This window comes from Pleurodeles waltl, chromosome 5 (genome assembly GCF_031143425.1).
Source record: "Pleurodeles waltl isolate 20211129_DDA chromosome 5, aPleWal1.hap1.20221129, whole genome shotgun sequence".
Lineage (NCBI taxonomy): Eukaryota > Metazoa > Chordata > Amphibia > Caudata > Salamandridae > Pleurodeles > Pleurodeles waltl.
Window position 1 is genome coordinate 1,867,902,672 of NC_090444.1, and position 15,662 is coordinate 1,867,918,333.

Below are 15,662 nucleotides of genomic sequence, written 5' to 3' on the forward strand. Positions count from 1 at the left end.
GGTTTGAGCAGGCTCATCACACTGAACAAAAGGCATGTTAAAGAGGCCTCTTGGCGCTCTTGATGTCAGGTAAGGGCCTTATCTGGACAGAAACGTAGCTCACTCTAATACTCTCCTCAGATTTACCGCACCCCTGACATGACTCCACCCAAACCTGACACACAAAGTCACACTCAAGACTGCTGCCTAAGGGTGCCTCCATCATCTAAACGTTTATGGGGGACACAGGGGTAAAACTCAGCACAAATTGGGTAATGCGCCCCCTACCTTCTGGACAGGTCCACGCTGAATAAATAAGAAGACGCTGGAATGGTGCCACCTCCAAATCAAGTAGCTGTTCTGCTTCTAGGCGCTACTGTTCCTGCTAAGAAAAAGCGATGGTATTGCACCCCGAGCCACACTCTAGGGACTGAGGTCTCCTCTGTCGCCAGGAGACCACTATCTGCAACCCTCACCTTGGGTCATGCAGGCCCTCCACTCATCTGGACTGATGTAGCAGTGCATATTCATAAACCACCCAGTCTTAGCGCTTAGAACTCAGGTCCGAGGACAGGGTAACTGCAAACCGCTCAACCTGTGCCACGGACACAGTCCAGCGACAGACAAGACAAACCAGTCCTTCTGAATATGTTCACCAGCACTCTGAGTGGTCTGATCGGGGAGTCTGAGAGACCCTCAGGCCACCACTCACCAGGATCTCTCACAAGAGCTTGTGACCCTCTTCACTGTGATCTGGTGACAGGTGACTGCTCCTGGCTGAGAGCCTCGAGGTCCCTGCGGGATCCAGTCACCTCGCAGAAGTCTGCTCTGGTCACGAGAGGTGACCACAGCTCGAGTGCCCACTCTCCAGGGGCAGGCCAGAGACCATGGCGAGCTGCAGGCCTACCTCAGGGGTCCTGTGCCTGAAAGACCATTCTGACCTCCTTCAGGGGCCCCATGCCCCAGTAAGACCATGCTGGCCTTCCTCAGGGGTCCCGTGCCCCAGTGAGACCATGCTGGCCTCCCTCAGGGGTGCCATGCCCCAATTAGACCATGCTGGCCTCCCTCAGGGGTCCCGTGCCCCAATTAGACCATGCTGGCCTCCCTCAGGAGTCCCATGCCCCAATGAGACCATGCTGGCCTACCTCTGGTGTCCCATGTCCCAGTGAGACCAGACTGGCCTACATCAGGGGTCCCATGCCCCAATGAGACCATGCTAGCCTCCCTCAGGGGTCCCATGCCCCAATGAGACCATGTAAGCCTACCTGGGGTGTCCCATTTCCCAGTGAGACCATGCCGGCCTACATCAGGGGCCCCATGCCCCCATGTGAGCATGCTGGCCTTTCTCAGGGGTCCCATACCCCAGTGAGACTAGTCTGGCTTACCTCAGAGGTCCCATGCCTCAATTGCCTCAATGAGACCATGCTGGTCTACCTTAGAGGGTCCCATGCCTCAATGAGACCATGCAGGCCTTCCTCAGGGGTCCTATGCCCCAGTGAGACCATGCAGGCCTCCCTCAGGGGTCCCATGTCTCTAAGATCATGTTGGCCTACGTCCGGAGTCCCATGCCTCCAGTGAAACCATGCAGGCCTCCCTCAGGGGTCTCATGTTACAATGAGACCAATCTGGTCTACCTCAGGGGTCCCAAGCCTGAAAGATCATGAGGACAGGCGACACTAATCCCAGAACTCACACCACACCTGGTCACTTGCAGAGTGAAGTCTGTCTTCCACAAGGACTGACACCAGCTGAACAGAAGGGATGACGTTCACACTGTGAGACCTCTTCAGCCACCGCAGGGTCCAGGTTCTCCTGTGGCAGGCAGAGAGGGTGAACCCTTCAGATAGTTTTTATTCACAGGCGGTTGCATCAACCAGGTCAAGCTCTCCTCTGCCCTCTCTGAGGCCACCAGTATCCCCGAGGAGCACCTCGCGGTCTCCCCTCCCATATACTATGTTAGGATCAGTCGGTACGTGGCTCAGGAATTTGAAGTGATGTCCACCTATAAGATTTGTGTCCACATGTGGCTTCAAAGATCAGGTTCCACCTAAAACCAAAGAACACTTTGCAGACCAAGGACAGCAGGCGACTTCTGGAGGCATGTCCAGGCACGGAGGCACCACAATGACCAGCAGGGCCTCAGCGAAGGAATCTCTGCAGACCTCCGTAAGGTGCTCGCAGCAGAGCATACCTGACCTTCTGACCTCCGTCAGGTGCTCGCAGCAGGGCATATCTGACCTTCATTAGGTGCTCGAAGCAAGGCATACCCGACCTTCTGACCTCCATCAGGTGCTCGCAGCAGGGCGTACCCGACCTTCTGACCTCCGTCAGGCGTTCGCATGAGGACATAACTGACCTTCTGACCTCCGTCAGGCATTCGCAGCAGGGCATACCTGACATTCTGACCTCCGTCAGGTGCTCGCAGCACGGCATACCTGACCTTCTGACCTCCATCAGGTGCTCGCAGCAGGGCGTACCCGACCTTCTGACCTCTGTCAGGTGCTCGCAGCAGGGCGTACCTGACCTTCTGACCTCTGCCAGGCGTTTGCAGCAGGGCATACCTGACATTCTGACCTCCGTCAGGTTCTCGCAGCAGGGAATACCTTGACCTTCTGACCTCCGTCAGGTGCTCGCAGCAGGGCGTACCTGACCTTCTGACCCCCTTGAGGCACTCACAGCAGGGCGTACCTGACCTTCTGACTTCTATCAGGTGCTCGCAGCAGGGCATACCTGACCTTCTGACCTCCGTCAGGCGTTTGCAGCAAGGCATACCTGACCTTCTGACCTCTATCAGGTGCTCGCAGAAGGGCGTACCCTGACCTTCTGAGCTCCGACAGGCGTTCGCAGCAGGGCATACCCGACCTTCTGACCGCTATCAGGTGCTCGCAGAAGGGCATACCCTGACCTTCTGACCTCCGTCAGGTGCTCGCAGCAGGGCGTACCCTGCTCTTCTGACCTCCGTCATGTGCTCGGAGCAGAGCTTAGCTGACCTTCTGACCTCTGTAAGGTGCTTGAAGAAGGGCGTACCTGACCTTCTGACCTCCATCAGGTGCTCACAGCAGGAGATATCTGACCTCCATCATGTGCTCGTAGCAGGGCATACCTGACCTTCATCAGGTGCTCATAGAAGGAGGTACATGACCTTCTGACCCGAGTACAGCAGTAGTGCAAACTTCACTGACACAGAATGGGTACAAGCTTCACTCACAAAGATAAAGGATGTAGCAGTAAATCAGCAGTTCAAGTTTCACTCACACAGAGAAAGGGTGCAGCGGTACGGCACCAGCTGTGCAAGCTTCAATCTTTCAGAAAACAAGGCCAACAGGGCAGAAGTGAAAGCTTCACTCTCATAGAAAAGACATCAGTGCAAGCTTCAATCACACAGAAAAGGTACAGCAGTGCACAGCTCTCTTCCTCACATAACAGGTACAGAAAGAGTGTAAACTTCACTCACACACAGAAAGGGTACAACAGTACAGCAGCAGGGCAAGAGTCACACACAAAGGATGCAACAGTATAGCAGAAGGGCAAGCTTCACTCACATGCAGAAAAGTTACAGCAGTACAGCAATATAGCAAGAATACAAGCTTCACTCACACACAGAAAGGGTACAACAGTACAGCAGCAGGGCAAGCATTACACACAGAAAAGGAAGAGCAGCAGCAGTGCAAACTTCAATCACAGAGAAAGGGTACAACAGTACAGCAGCAGGGCAAGAGTCACGCATAAAGGATGCAACAGTACAGCAGAAGAGCAAGCTTCACTCACATGCAGAAAGGTTTCAGCAGTTCAGCAATATAGCAGGAGTACAAACGTCACTAACACACAGAAATGGCACAGCAGTTCAGCAGCAATGAAAGCTTCACTCACATGCAGAAAGGTTACAGCAGCACAGCAATACATCAGCACTGCAAGCTTCACTCACACAGAAAGGGTACAGCAGTGCAAGCTTCAATGACAGAGAAAGGGTACAGCAGTGCAAGCTTCACTCACACAGAAAGGATACAGCAGTGCAAGCTTCAATGACAGAGAAAGGGTACAGCAGTGCAAGCTTCGCTCACACAGAAAGGGTACAGCACTGCAAGCTTCACTCACACAGAAAGGATACAGCAGTGCAAGCTTCAATGACAGAGAAAGGGTACAGCACTGCAAGCTTCACTCACACAGAAAGGGTACAGCAGTGCAAGCTTCAATGACAGAGAAAGGGTACAGCACTGCAAGCTTCACTCACACAGAAAGGATACAGCAGTGCAAGCTTCAATGACAGAGAAAGGGTACAGCACTGCAAGCTTCACTCACGCAGAAAGGGTACAGCAGTGCAAGCTTCAATGACAGAGAAAGGGTACAGCACTGCAAGCTTCACTCACACAGAAAGGATACAGCAGTGCAAGCTTCAATGACAGAGAAAGGGTACAGCAGTGCAAGCTTCACTCACACAGAAAGGGTACAGCAGTGCAAGCTTCAATGAGAGAGAAAGGGTACAGCAGTGCAAGCTTCACTCACACAGAAAGGGTACAGCAGCAGTGCAAGCTCCACCCACATGCAGAATGGGTACAGCAATGCAAGCGTCACTGACATAGAGAAATAGTACAGCAGCAGAGCAGCAGTGCAAGCTTTGCCCTCACACAGAAAGGGTACAGCAGCAGGACAAGCATCACTCACACGCAGAAAGGGTACAGCAGTACAGAAGCAATGCAAGCTTCACTCACGCAGAAAGTGTACAGCACTGCAAGCTTCACTCACACAGAAAGGGTACAGCAGTGCAAGCTTCAATGACAGAGAAAGGGTACAGCAGTGCAAGCTTCGCTCACACAGAATGGGTACAGCAATGCAAGCGTCACTGACATAGAGAAATAGTACAGCAGCAGAGCAGCAGTGCAAGCTTTGCCCTCACACAGAAAGGGTACAGCAGCAGGACAAGCATCACTCACACGCAGAAATGGTACAGCAGTACAGAAGCAATACAAGCTTCACTCACGCAGAAAGGGTACAGCAGCAGGACAAGCATCACTCACACGCAGAAAGGGTACAGCAGTACAGAAGCAATGCAAGCTTCACTCACGCAGAAAGGGTACAGCAGAAGGGCAAGCTTCGCTCACACACTGAAAGGGTATAGCAGCAGCAATGTAAGCTTCACCCACACAGAAAGGGTACAGCAGCAGTGCAAACGTCACTCAAAAACAGAAAGGGTATAGCAGCAGCAATGCAAGCTTCATTCACAAGAAAGGGTACAGCAGTACAGCAGCACTGCAAGCTTCATCCACACCCAGAAGGGCACAGCAGTACAAGCGCCACTCACACACAGAAAGGGTGCAGCATCAGTGCAAGCTTTACTCACACATAGAAAGGGTATAGCAGCACCAATGTAAGCTTCACCCACACAGAAAGGGTACAGCAGTACAAGCGTCACTCACACGCAGAAAGGGTGCAGCATCAGCAATGCAAGCTTCACTCACATGAAGAAAGAGTACAGCAGTACAATAGCAGTGTGATCTTCACTCATGCAGAAGGGTGCAGCAGTGCAAACACCACTCACATGCAGAAAGGGGACAGCAGCATAGCAGCAGTGCAAGCTTCACTCACATGCAGAAAGGGGACAGCAGCATAGCAGCAGTGCAAGCTTCACTCACATGCAGAAAGGGGACAGCAGCATAGCAGCAGTGCAAGCTTCACTCACATGCAGAAAGGGGACAGCAGTACAGTAGCAGTGTGATCTTCACTCATGCAGAAGGGTGCAGCAGTGCAAACACCACTCACATGCAGAAAGGGGACAGCAGCATAGCAGCAGTGCAAGCTTCACTCACATGCAGAAAGGGTACAGCAACGGTGGAAGCTTTGCTCACACACACAAAGGGTGCAGCAGTGCAAGCTCAGTCACAGAAAGTGCAGAGCTCGGTTATCTGCATTACAAGCTTCTCTTCTTCACAAACAAGCACAAAGCAGCTGTAGTGCAAGCTTTACTCACACAGAAAGGGTACAGCAGTACAAGTTTCACTCACACACAGAAAGGATACAGTAGCAGCAGTGCACACTTCAGTCACATACAAAATATACAGCTCAGTCAGCTGCATTGCAAGCTTCAATCTTTCACAAAACAAGCTGTAGGAGGCTGGACTGTCTTGTAGTGAGTACCAAGGGGTACTTACACCTTGCACCAGGCCCAGTTATCCCTTATTAGTGTATAGGGTGTCTAGCAGCTTAGGCTGATAGATAATGGTAGCTTAGCAGAGCAGCCTAGGCTGAACTAGGAGACGAGTGAAGCTCCTACAGTACCACTGGTGTCATATGCACATTATCATAAGAAAACACAATACACAGATATACTAAAAATAAAGGTACTTTATTTTTATGACAATATGCCAAAGTATCTCAGTGAGTACCCTCAGTATGAGGATAGCAAATATACACAAGATATATGTACAAAATACCAAAAATATGCAGTATAGTATTAGAAAACAGTGCAAACAATGTATAGTTACAATAGGATGCAATGGGGACACATAGGGATAGGGGAAACACAAACCATATACTCCAAAAGTGGAATGCGAACCACGAATGGACCCCAAACCTATGTGACCTTGTAGAGGGTCGCTGGGACTGTAAGAAAACAGTGAGGGTTAGAAAAATAGCCCACCCCAAGACCCTGAAAAGTGAGTGCAAAGTGCACTAAAGTTCCCCAAAGAGCACAGAAGTCATGATAGGGGAATTCTGCAGGAAAGACACAAATCAGCAATGCAACAACAATGGATTTCCAAACGAGGGTACCTGTGGAACAAGGGGACCAAGTCCAAAAGTCACAAGCAAGTCAGAGATGGGCAGATGCCCAGGAAATGCCAGCTGTGGGTGCAAAGAAGCTGCTACTGGACAGTAGAAGCTGAAGATTCTGCGGGAACGACAAGGGCTAGAGAATTCCCCTTTGGAGGATGGATGCCCCACGCCGTGGAGAGTCGTGCAGAAGTGTTTTCCTGAAGAAAGACCGCAAACAAGCCTTGCTAGCTGCAAGTCGTGTGGTTAGGGTTTTTGGATGCTGCTGTGGCCCAGGAGGGACCAGGATGTCGCCAATTGCGTCAGGGGACAGAGGGGGCGCCCAGCAGGACGAGGAGCCCTCTCAGAAGCAGGCAGCACCCGCAGAAGTGCCGGAACAGGCACTACGAAGAGGAGTGAAACAGTGCTCACCCGAAGTTACACAAAGGAGTCCCACGTCGCCGGAGGACAACTCAGAAGGTCGTGCAATGCAGGTTAGAGTGCCGTGGACCCAGGCTTGGCTGTGCACAAAGGATTTCCGCCGGAAGTGCACAGAGGCCGGAGTAGCTGCAAAAGACGCGGTTCCTAGCAATGCAGTCTGGCGTGGGGAGGCAAGGACTTACCTCCACCAAACTTGGACTGAAGAGTCACTGGACTGTGGGAGTCACTTGGACAGAGTTGCTGGATTCAAGGGACCTCGCTCGTCGTGCTGAGAGGAGACCCAGGGGACCGGTGATGCCGTTCTTTGGTGCCTGCGGTTGCAGGGGGACGATTCCGTCGACCCACGGGAGATTTCTTCGGAGCTTCTAGTGCAGAGAGGAGGCAGACTACCCCCACAGCATGCACCACCAGGAAAGCAGTCGAGAAGACGGCAGGATCAGCGTTACAGAGTTGCAGTAGTCGTCTTCTCTACTTTGTTGCAGTTTTGCAGGCTTCCAGTGCGGTCAGCAGTCGATTCCTTGGCAGAAGGTGAAGAGAGAGATGCAGAGGAACTCTGATGAGCTCTTGCATTCGTTATCTAAGGAAATCCCCAAAGCAGAGACCCTAAATAGCCAGAAAAGAAGGTTTGGCTACTTAGGAGAGAAGATAGGCTAGCAACACCTGAAGGAGCCTATCAGAAGGAGTCTCTGACGTCACCTGCTGGCCCTGGCCACTCAGAGCAGTCCAGTGTGCCAGCAGCACCTCTGTTTCCAAGATGGCAGAGGTCTGGAGCACACTGGAGGAGCTCTGGGCACCTCCCAGGGGAGGTGCAGGTCAGGGGATTGGTCACTCCCCTTTCCTTTGTCCAGTTTCGCACCAGAGCAGGGCTGAGGGGTTCCTGAACCGGTGTAGACTGGCTTATGCAGAAATGGGCACCATGTGTGCCCATGAAAGCATTTCCAGAGGCTGGGGAGGCTACTCCTCCCCTGCCTTAAAACCATTTTCCGAAAGGGAGAGGGAGTAACACCCTCTCTCTTGAGGAAGTCCTTTGTTCTGCCTTCCTGGGCCAAGCCTGGCTGGACCCCAGGAGGGCAGAAACCTGTCTGAGGGGTTGGCAGCAGCAGCAGCTGCAGTAAAACCCCTGAAAAGGCAGTTTGGCAGTACCCGGGTCTGTGCTAGAGACCCGTGGGGTCATGGGATTGTGCCAACAATGCCAGGATGGCATAGAGGGGGCAATTCCATGATCTTAGACATGTTACATGGCCATATTCGGAGTTACCATTGTGAAGCTACACATAGGTAGCGACCTATATGTAGTGCACGCGTGTAATGGTGTCCCCGCACTCACAAAGTCCGGGGAATTGGCCCTGAACCATGTGGGGGCACCTTGGCTAGTGCCAGGGTGCCCACACACTAAGTAACTTAGCACCCAACCTTTACCAGGTAAAGGTTAGACATATAGGTGACTTATAAGTTACTTAAGTGCAGTGTAAAATGGTTGTGAAATAACGTGGACATTATTTCACTCAGGCTGCAGTGGCAGGCCTGTGTAAGAATTGTCAGAGCTCCCTATGGGTGGCAAAAGAAATGCTGCAGCCCATAGGGATCTCCTGGAACCCCAATACCCTGGGTACCTTAGTACCATATACTAGGGAATTATACGGGTGTTCCAGTAAGTCAATGTAAATTGGTAAAATTGGTCACTAGGCTGTTAGTGACAATTTGTAAAGAGAGAGCATAACCACTGAGGTTCTGATTAGCAGAGCCTCAGTGAGACAGTTAGGCACCACACAGGGAACACATACATATAGGCCACAAACTTATGAGCACTGGGGTCCTGACTAGCAGGGTCCCAGTGACACATAACAAACATACTGAAAACATATGGTTTTCACTATGAGCACTGGGCCCTGGCTAGCAGGATCCCAGTGAGACAGTGAAAACACCCTGACATACACTCACAAACAGGCCAAAAGTGGGGGTAACAAGGCTAGAAAGAGGCTACTTTCTCACACAAGCCCAATAAGGCAGCAGTGCAAGCTTCATTCACACATGCAGAAATTGTACAGCAACAGTGCAAGCTTCACTCACACATAGAAAGGGTATAGCAGCAGCAATGCAAGCTTCACTCACATGAAGAAAGGGTACAGCAGTACCAGAGCAGTGCAAGCTTCATCCACACGCAAAAGAGCACAGCAGTACAAGCACCACTCACACGCAAAAAGGGTGCAGCATCAGCAATGCAAGCTTCACTCACATGAAGAAAGAGTAAATAGCAGTGTGAGCTTCACTCGTGCAGAAGGGTACAGCAGTGCAAACACCACTCACAAGCAGAAAGGGTACAACAGCATAGCAGCAGTGCAAATGTCACTCATATGCAGAAAGGGTACAGCAATGGTGGAAGCTTTGCTCACACACACACACACAAAGGGTGCAGCAGTGCGAGCTTCAGTCACACAGAAAGTTCAAATTATTCAAAATATTCCATCTGCTGGAACCATAGCCCAGCCCAGATTTGCATTATCTTCTGTGCACAATAATTTGTGAACAGGAATCTCAATATATTTCTCATTTCTGGAAGGCACACTGTTCTGCTTCTGGCATTCAGAAGGCATTGTCATCTGGCTACCATTCTCAAGCGAATGGACAAATAAAAAGATCTAATTGGTGTACTGAACAATAATTATGCTGTTATTGCAATGCCATGTAGAACAATTGGCCAATTTATGTAGGTCTGATTCAAATTCTCATAGAACAATGCTACAAAGATCTCACGTTTTTTGCATTCAAGACATTTATCCACATGAATTTCACTTGTGTTCATCCAGTGGTTCTAGCAGCTACTGAGTTTTTTGATTGACTGAAAGAACAAAAACAAATTGTCTTTGAGAATCTAGAAAAGGAAAGATATAGGGGGTCATTCTGACTTCGGCGGGCGGCGGAGGCCGTCCGCCAAAGTTCCCCCGACAGAATACCGCAGCGCGGTCAAAAGACCGCCGCGGTAATTCTGAGTTTCCCGCTGGGCCGGCGGGCGACCGCCAGAAGGCCGCCCGCCCGCCCAGCGGGAAACCCCCTTCCACGAGGATGCCGGCTCCGAATGGAGCCGGCGGACTGGAAAGGGTGCGACGGGTGCAGTTGCACCCGTCGCGATTTTCAGTGTCTGCTATGCAGACACTGAAAATCTTTGTGGGGCCCTGTTAGGGGGCCTCTGCAGTGCCCATGCCTTTGGCATGGGCACTGCAGGGGCCCCCAGGGGCCCCACGACACCCGTTCCTGCCAGCAAGGTTCTGGCGGTCAAAACCGCCAGAACCAGGCTGGCGGGAAGGGGGTCGGAATCCCCATGGCGGCACTGCCTGCAGTGCCGCCATGGAGGATTCCTCAGGCCAGGGGAAAACCGGCGGGAAACCGCCGGTTTCCCTTTTCTGACCGCGGCTTTACCGCCGCGGTCAGAATTGGCCTGGATGCACCGCCAGCCTGTTGGCGGTGCATCCGCGGTCCCTGGCCCTGGCGGTCTATGACCGCCAGGGTCGGAATGACCCCCATAGTGACCAACACTGCAAATCAGCATGAAGATATTCTAAGACCTAGTATTCTGTGGATCAAGTTTGGTTATCTTCCAGATTTCTTTTAGGTCGATCTCTAACATTTAAATTAAGATGTCGCTTTCTGGGTCCTTTTTGCGACTCCAAATTACAAATGTATCCAGTAACTTATGTTTTCAACTATGCACCTCTTAGATGATCCAGCTGTATGTTACTGATCTTTTCCAAAGGGAGTTTTTAGATCCACAACTGGTTAAGGTACATGGGCACTCCGAATACGAAGTCCAAGAAATCTGCGACACAAGATTTTCTAGAGGTCACTTGCAGTTCTTCATTGATTTGAAAGATTATCTCCTCAGTGAACACTCTTAGGTGGTGGCTTCTTCTGTCCCTGTCCCTTCATGAGATCATGCCTTTCCACATAAATCTGGGACTCTAAAACAGTCCTGTTCATTTTGTGAACTGAAAATGCCCCATTGAGCCCAGGATATGCTTCTCTATTGTCTTAATGTTCTTCCGTGAGCTCAGAGTATTTACAGTACGTACTGACCATTCCTAAATGTGAAATCTCTGCCCAGCTAGTCCATGCTCCATCCCAGCACTGTGAGGCACGTGCCTTGTGCAAGAACAGTCACCAGTGCAAACAAGCCTTGGTCCCTGTCTGCTTTTACGGTACATGCTGACCTCATCCAACCTCGGAGCCAGTGCCACTGAGCTGCTTTAATGCTGGTTTTATAAACTTTGTTCCGTAACAAGTTAGAGGAACAGAGGAGCCACTCACCAGGTGGTTACGGCTTGCCTGCAGCTTCGGATTTCCTCAATATTGGTTTTAAAAGTGATTTTCTTTCGGTCATAACTGCCGGACAGAGACACGTCATGTGTACAATTGTCTCCTGTTTGTCTCCTTGCGCACGACAACAAGGATTTGGCATGTGATTCTTCCAAGTTGGAATTAAATCTTTAGTGTCTATGGTGTCATTACGACCCCGGCGGTCGGCGATAATGTGACGGTAAGTACCGCCAACAGGCTGGTGGTACTTACCACCATATTATGACATTGGCAGGTTGGCTGAAGCCATCTCACCAATGTACCACTCCGACGCCAAGGCGGTAACAGCCGCCAGGCTGGAGATATCCATCTCCAGCCCGGCGGCCACCATTGTGCTGCCTGCGGGATTATGACCCCACCTACCACTATGGTTTTCGGGGCATTAGTAACGCCATGAAAACCATGGCGGTAGGCCATATCAGTGACAGGGAATTCCTTCCCTCTCACTGATAGAGGTCCCCCCCCTTTCCTCTCCAGTTACCCACCTGGCCCCCTACATTCAAGCCCCCCCTTCACACACATGCATACACACAACCATTCCCACATAAAGTGGCCACTCACCACAGCCTTTAGTGCTTCCCATATTCCGACCACTGAAGTCTCTGGTATGTCATTAAGGGCTAAGTAAGACGTAATCATGTCTCTTGTCTCCGTGTACACCTCTGCATGACTAAGAAGCTTGGTGTTGAGTCTCCACAACCTAATGCTCCGTCTCGGGCTGGTACTGTGAATTGCAGTGTAGTTGGGGCGTGATCGGAGAGGGCTGCCACTCCAATTGTGGTCTGTGTGATTGCGTGTAGAGGGCTGGGGGTGACCAGGAAGTGGTCAAGTCTTGAATATGTCTGATGTGAAGCCGAGAAAAATGTGTATTCCCGTTGCGTTGGGTTACAAGTGCGCCATACATCTGTTAGGCCCACTTCCTGCAACCAGTGTCGAAAGCCCACCGAATATGCTCCCGTCTGCCCGTAGCGTTGTACTGATCTGTCCATGAGGGCATCAGGAACCACATTAAAGTCGCTTCTCCTCAAGACGTCAGTGTCCTTTGTTGTGAGCATTTGGCTGATGGCCTCCAGGAGGAACCCCTCCTGTCTCTCATTAGGCCCGTATATACATGCCATAGTTATGTTGTACCCATGGATGCCTATGTGTAAGGAGATAAGCCTACCCTTGCTCTCCACCTGGGTGCCCAACACTTTCCCGGGGAAGTGTGTGGTCAATAATATTGCCACACCTTCCTGCTTCCCCGGTCCCGAGTGGACTGGACGGTTGAACCAGCGGGATTTCAGCCTCTTCCAGTCTGCTCACAGCAAATGCCTCTCTTGTAGTAAGCATATGTCACAATTAGATTCTCTGAGGTATGAGATGAGGGCTCGCCGCTTCACTGGAGCATTGAGGCCTCGAACATTGAGGCTAATTACTTCAAAGGACATTCATGTGTGTCAGAATATTTAGGATGAGGTTGCCTTGGGTGTCTGGCCTGTGCTTAAAGAAATTGGTGATTAGCGGTGTTCTTTCCAGAGTCCAACAATACGATGCAGTTAAGTTAAGTAACAAAACAGGAAACAATACAAACCAAGAAACAAACATTAACTTAGCTCCCGGCCTGGAAGCTATACCATGTTCATTGAGGGGGGCACCTTCATGCACCAGGTCATTTCTCGTCTCCTGTTTCTCCACCTTGTGGAGACTCTGCCGTCATCTCATCTGTCCATCTGCATTGTTCCTGAGTAACGGTATGCGCCCGTCCATGGAGCCCGAATTCCCCTTGTATGGGGCCCAAGCGGAAGGGAAGAGACAGCGAAAAGGTGAGACGGGCGGCTTCTCATCCATATCGCCCCCTCACCTCCTCCATGTATGTCCCCTCCATTTGGCCTCATGGTTCTACTTCAGTGTCCGAGGTACAGTCCCGACGCCGTAGGCTGCACAGTAGGTTTGCCCTCTCCCTGTTGCTTTCGTAGTTGGTTGGTTTATGGACTCTATTGTTACGTTGTCTAGTCTCGCGTCCCAGTCCACCGCTTCCTAATGTGGTGGTCGATCTGGATCTTTGTGGGGGGGTTGATTAATCGCCTTAGCCATGTCTGGCAGAGATTCAGCTTTTTCCAGTGCCCTAATAAGGCGCAGTTCATTTTGGCAAATGAATTGCAGTATGGAGGGGTGACCCCATCTGTATCGAATTCCCCTCACCTGGAGCAGGCTGGTGGTGGGTCGCAGCGTTCACCGGCGCTGCAACGTTAATGGTGGGAGATCTTGAAATAAGTATATTTTGTGGCCCTCAAAGCTGACTACTCAAACCACGGTTTGTTCTCTTTGTTTGTAGTAATGAAGACACGTGAGTTTGTCCTGCGCCTGACCCGGGGCCTGTGACCGAAAGCCCACTCTGTGCGTGTGGTCCTGTATTATCTCTTGGTCTTTGAGTGCTGGGGCAACATGCTGAAACAAGCGTTGCACGAAGTCTTCCAGTGGCCCTGGTGTTGTCTTCTTGGGGACCCCCCTTGTACATATGTTGGAGCGCCACAACCTGTTCTCGAGATCATCCAGCTGGTATTGCAGTTCACGATTACTCTCTTGAAGTGTGAGGCGTTCCTGCCTGTAGCGGTCCAGGTCTTCCACCTGTGCGTCAAGGCGTTCCTGCCTGTAGCGGTCCAGGTCTTCCACCTGTGCGTCAAGGCGTTCCTGCCTGTAGCGGTCCAGGTCTTCCACCTGTGCGTCAAGGCGTTCCACCGGGTCCATTCTCTGTCCCAGTCCAGCTACTTCCCTTTGGAGTCCTGTGGATGTGGCGCTAATCTCCTGTCTAAGAATAGCAATATCACCACAGAGTCCGCTGAACAAATGCTCCAGATACGACCTGATTATCGGGGTCGTGTCTTCCTTCACTTGTTCGTCTGCATTGGGTCTGTTATCTTCTGACACCCCTCCCACCGTATGCTCCTGCCTCTTCGCCGGGGTGCTCACGAAGAGCTGCTTCCAGTTGCCTTCCCTTTTATTTTGCCGTTGTGTCACCATAATTCCTTGCGTAGGGGTGAGGTCACTCACAGGGAGTCTGCGCAACTTCCACCCTGAATTCTACTCCAGACTTTTCCTTTCACATACGATTACGCTTGGGGTGTTCACTCCCTCCACCGCGTGGATTCTCCTCTGGGGTATGGGCTTCGGGCGGCGGGGGGAGGTTGGTCCGTTCCTCCAGTCCACCCAGCGCTAGGAGTGTCTCCTTGGTGCCTCAGGAGGTGTGGATGCCTTTGAGTGAGTGGTTCTGCTGGTGTGTGTGTGCTCTTTTAAGAGGGCTCAGTCACTTTCTGATCCGTCCCTTCCCTAGCAGGCTCTCCTTTGGCCTTGCAGCTATTGTCCGCTTCTCCTCAGGGTCTGGTCCCTCAGTCAAGCATTCCGGTTGAGGCATCACTCACTGGGCCTCCGAGCTCCTTACGGGGGCTGCGCTGCAGACCAGCCAGAGGCTCACATGGTGCCCTCTGTCTTCGGTCCTTCTCTGTGTGCTGCGGGGGCGCAACACTTCCCAATGCCCACGTCCTAGGCCTTCTTCTGGGACCCGCGGGCCACGAAGTGCGCAAGTGACCAGGCCTACTGCAAGCCCAGGCCGGCCTGTCTGCCTCGGGTCTCATGCAGCCGTCCTCTTGCTTGGGGCCACGACACACAACATGCCGCTCTGTCAGTCTCCTTCACTCCCGGGCCCCAGACCATGCTCCAGGGGGGCGGTGGGCGCTCCTACCTCGCCACCATCTTGGCTTCGCCCACAGTTTTGGATTTTTAATTCTAACTGGACCTGCTTAGCTTTACTCCTGAGCTAACATGTCTTCTTCCTTTCCGTGCCGGAGTTGGCCGCCACCAGCTTGAGATGTCCAGGGACGGGCAGCTGAGTTTCTTTTTCAGAAGTTTACGAACAAAATGAGCGCATGTACTTTTGTCTGCACAGGCGTTAACTGGTGTTTGAATGCCACCTGTTGTTGCAATACGACGCCCCAATATCTATATGTACCTACAGCCTCCATCTTTTTATCCTGAGTCCGCCAAGTGGAGTCTTGTATCCGGCATCGGCTGCTTGGACCACCTTGGTTTTCCTTAGGTTCATCTCTAAGCCCTGCTGGTGCATCGAGGTACCAGAGCATCCGTGCTCCGCTGCAGGCAGCTGGAGTTTG

At 51.7% G+C, this 15,662-nt stretch overlaps 1 protein-coding gene across 2 annotated transcripts in view; it reads right to left on the reverse strand.

The window, feature by feature from the left end:
• The window catches only part of LOC138296905 (phosphofurin acidic cluster sorting protein 2-like), a 617,149-nt gene that overhangs the window by 410,661 nt on the left and 190,826 nt on the right, over positions 1–15,662 (reverse strand). The gene's annotated exons all lie outside the window — the stretch shown is intronic.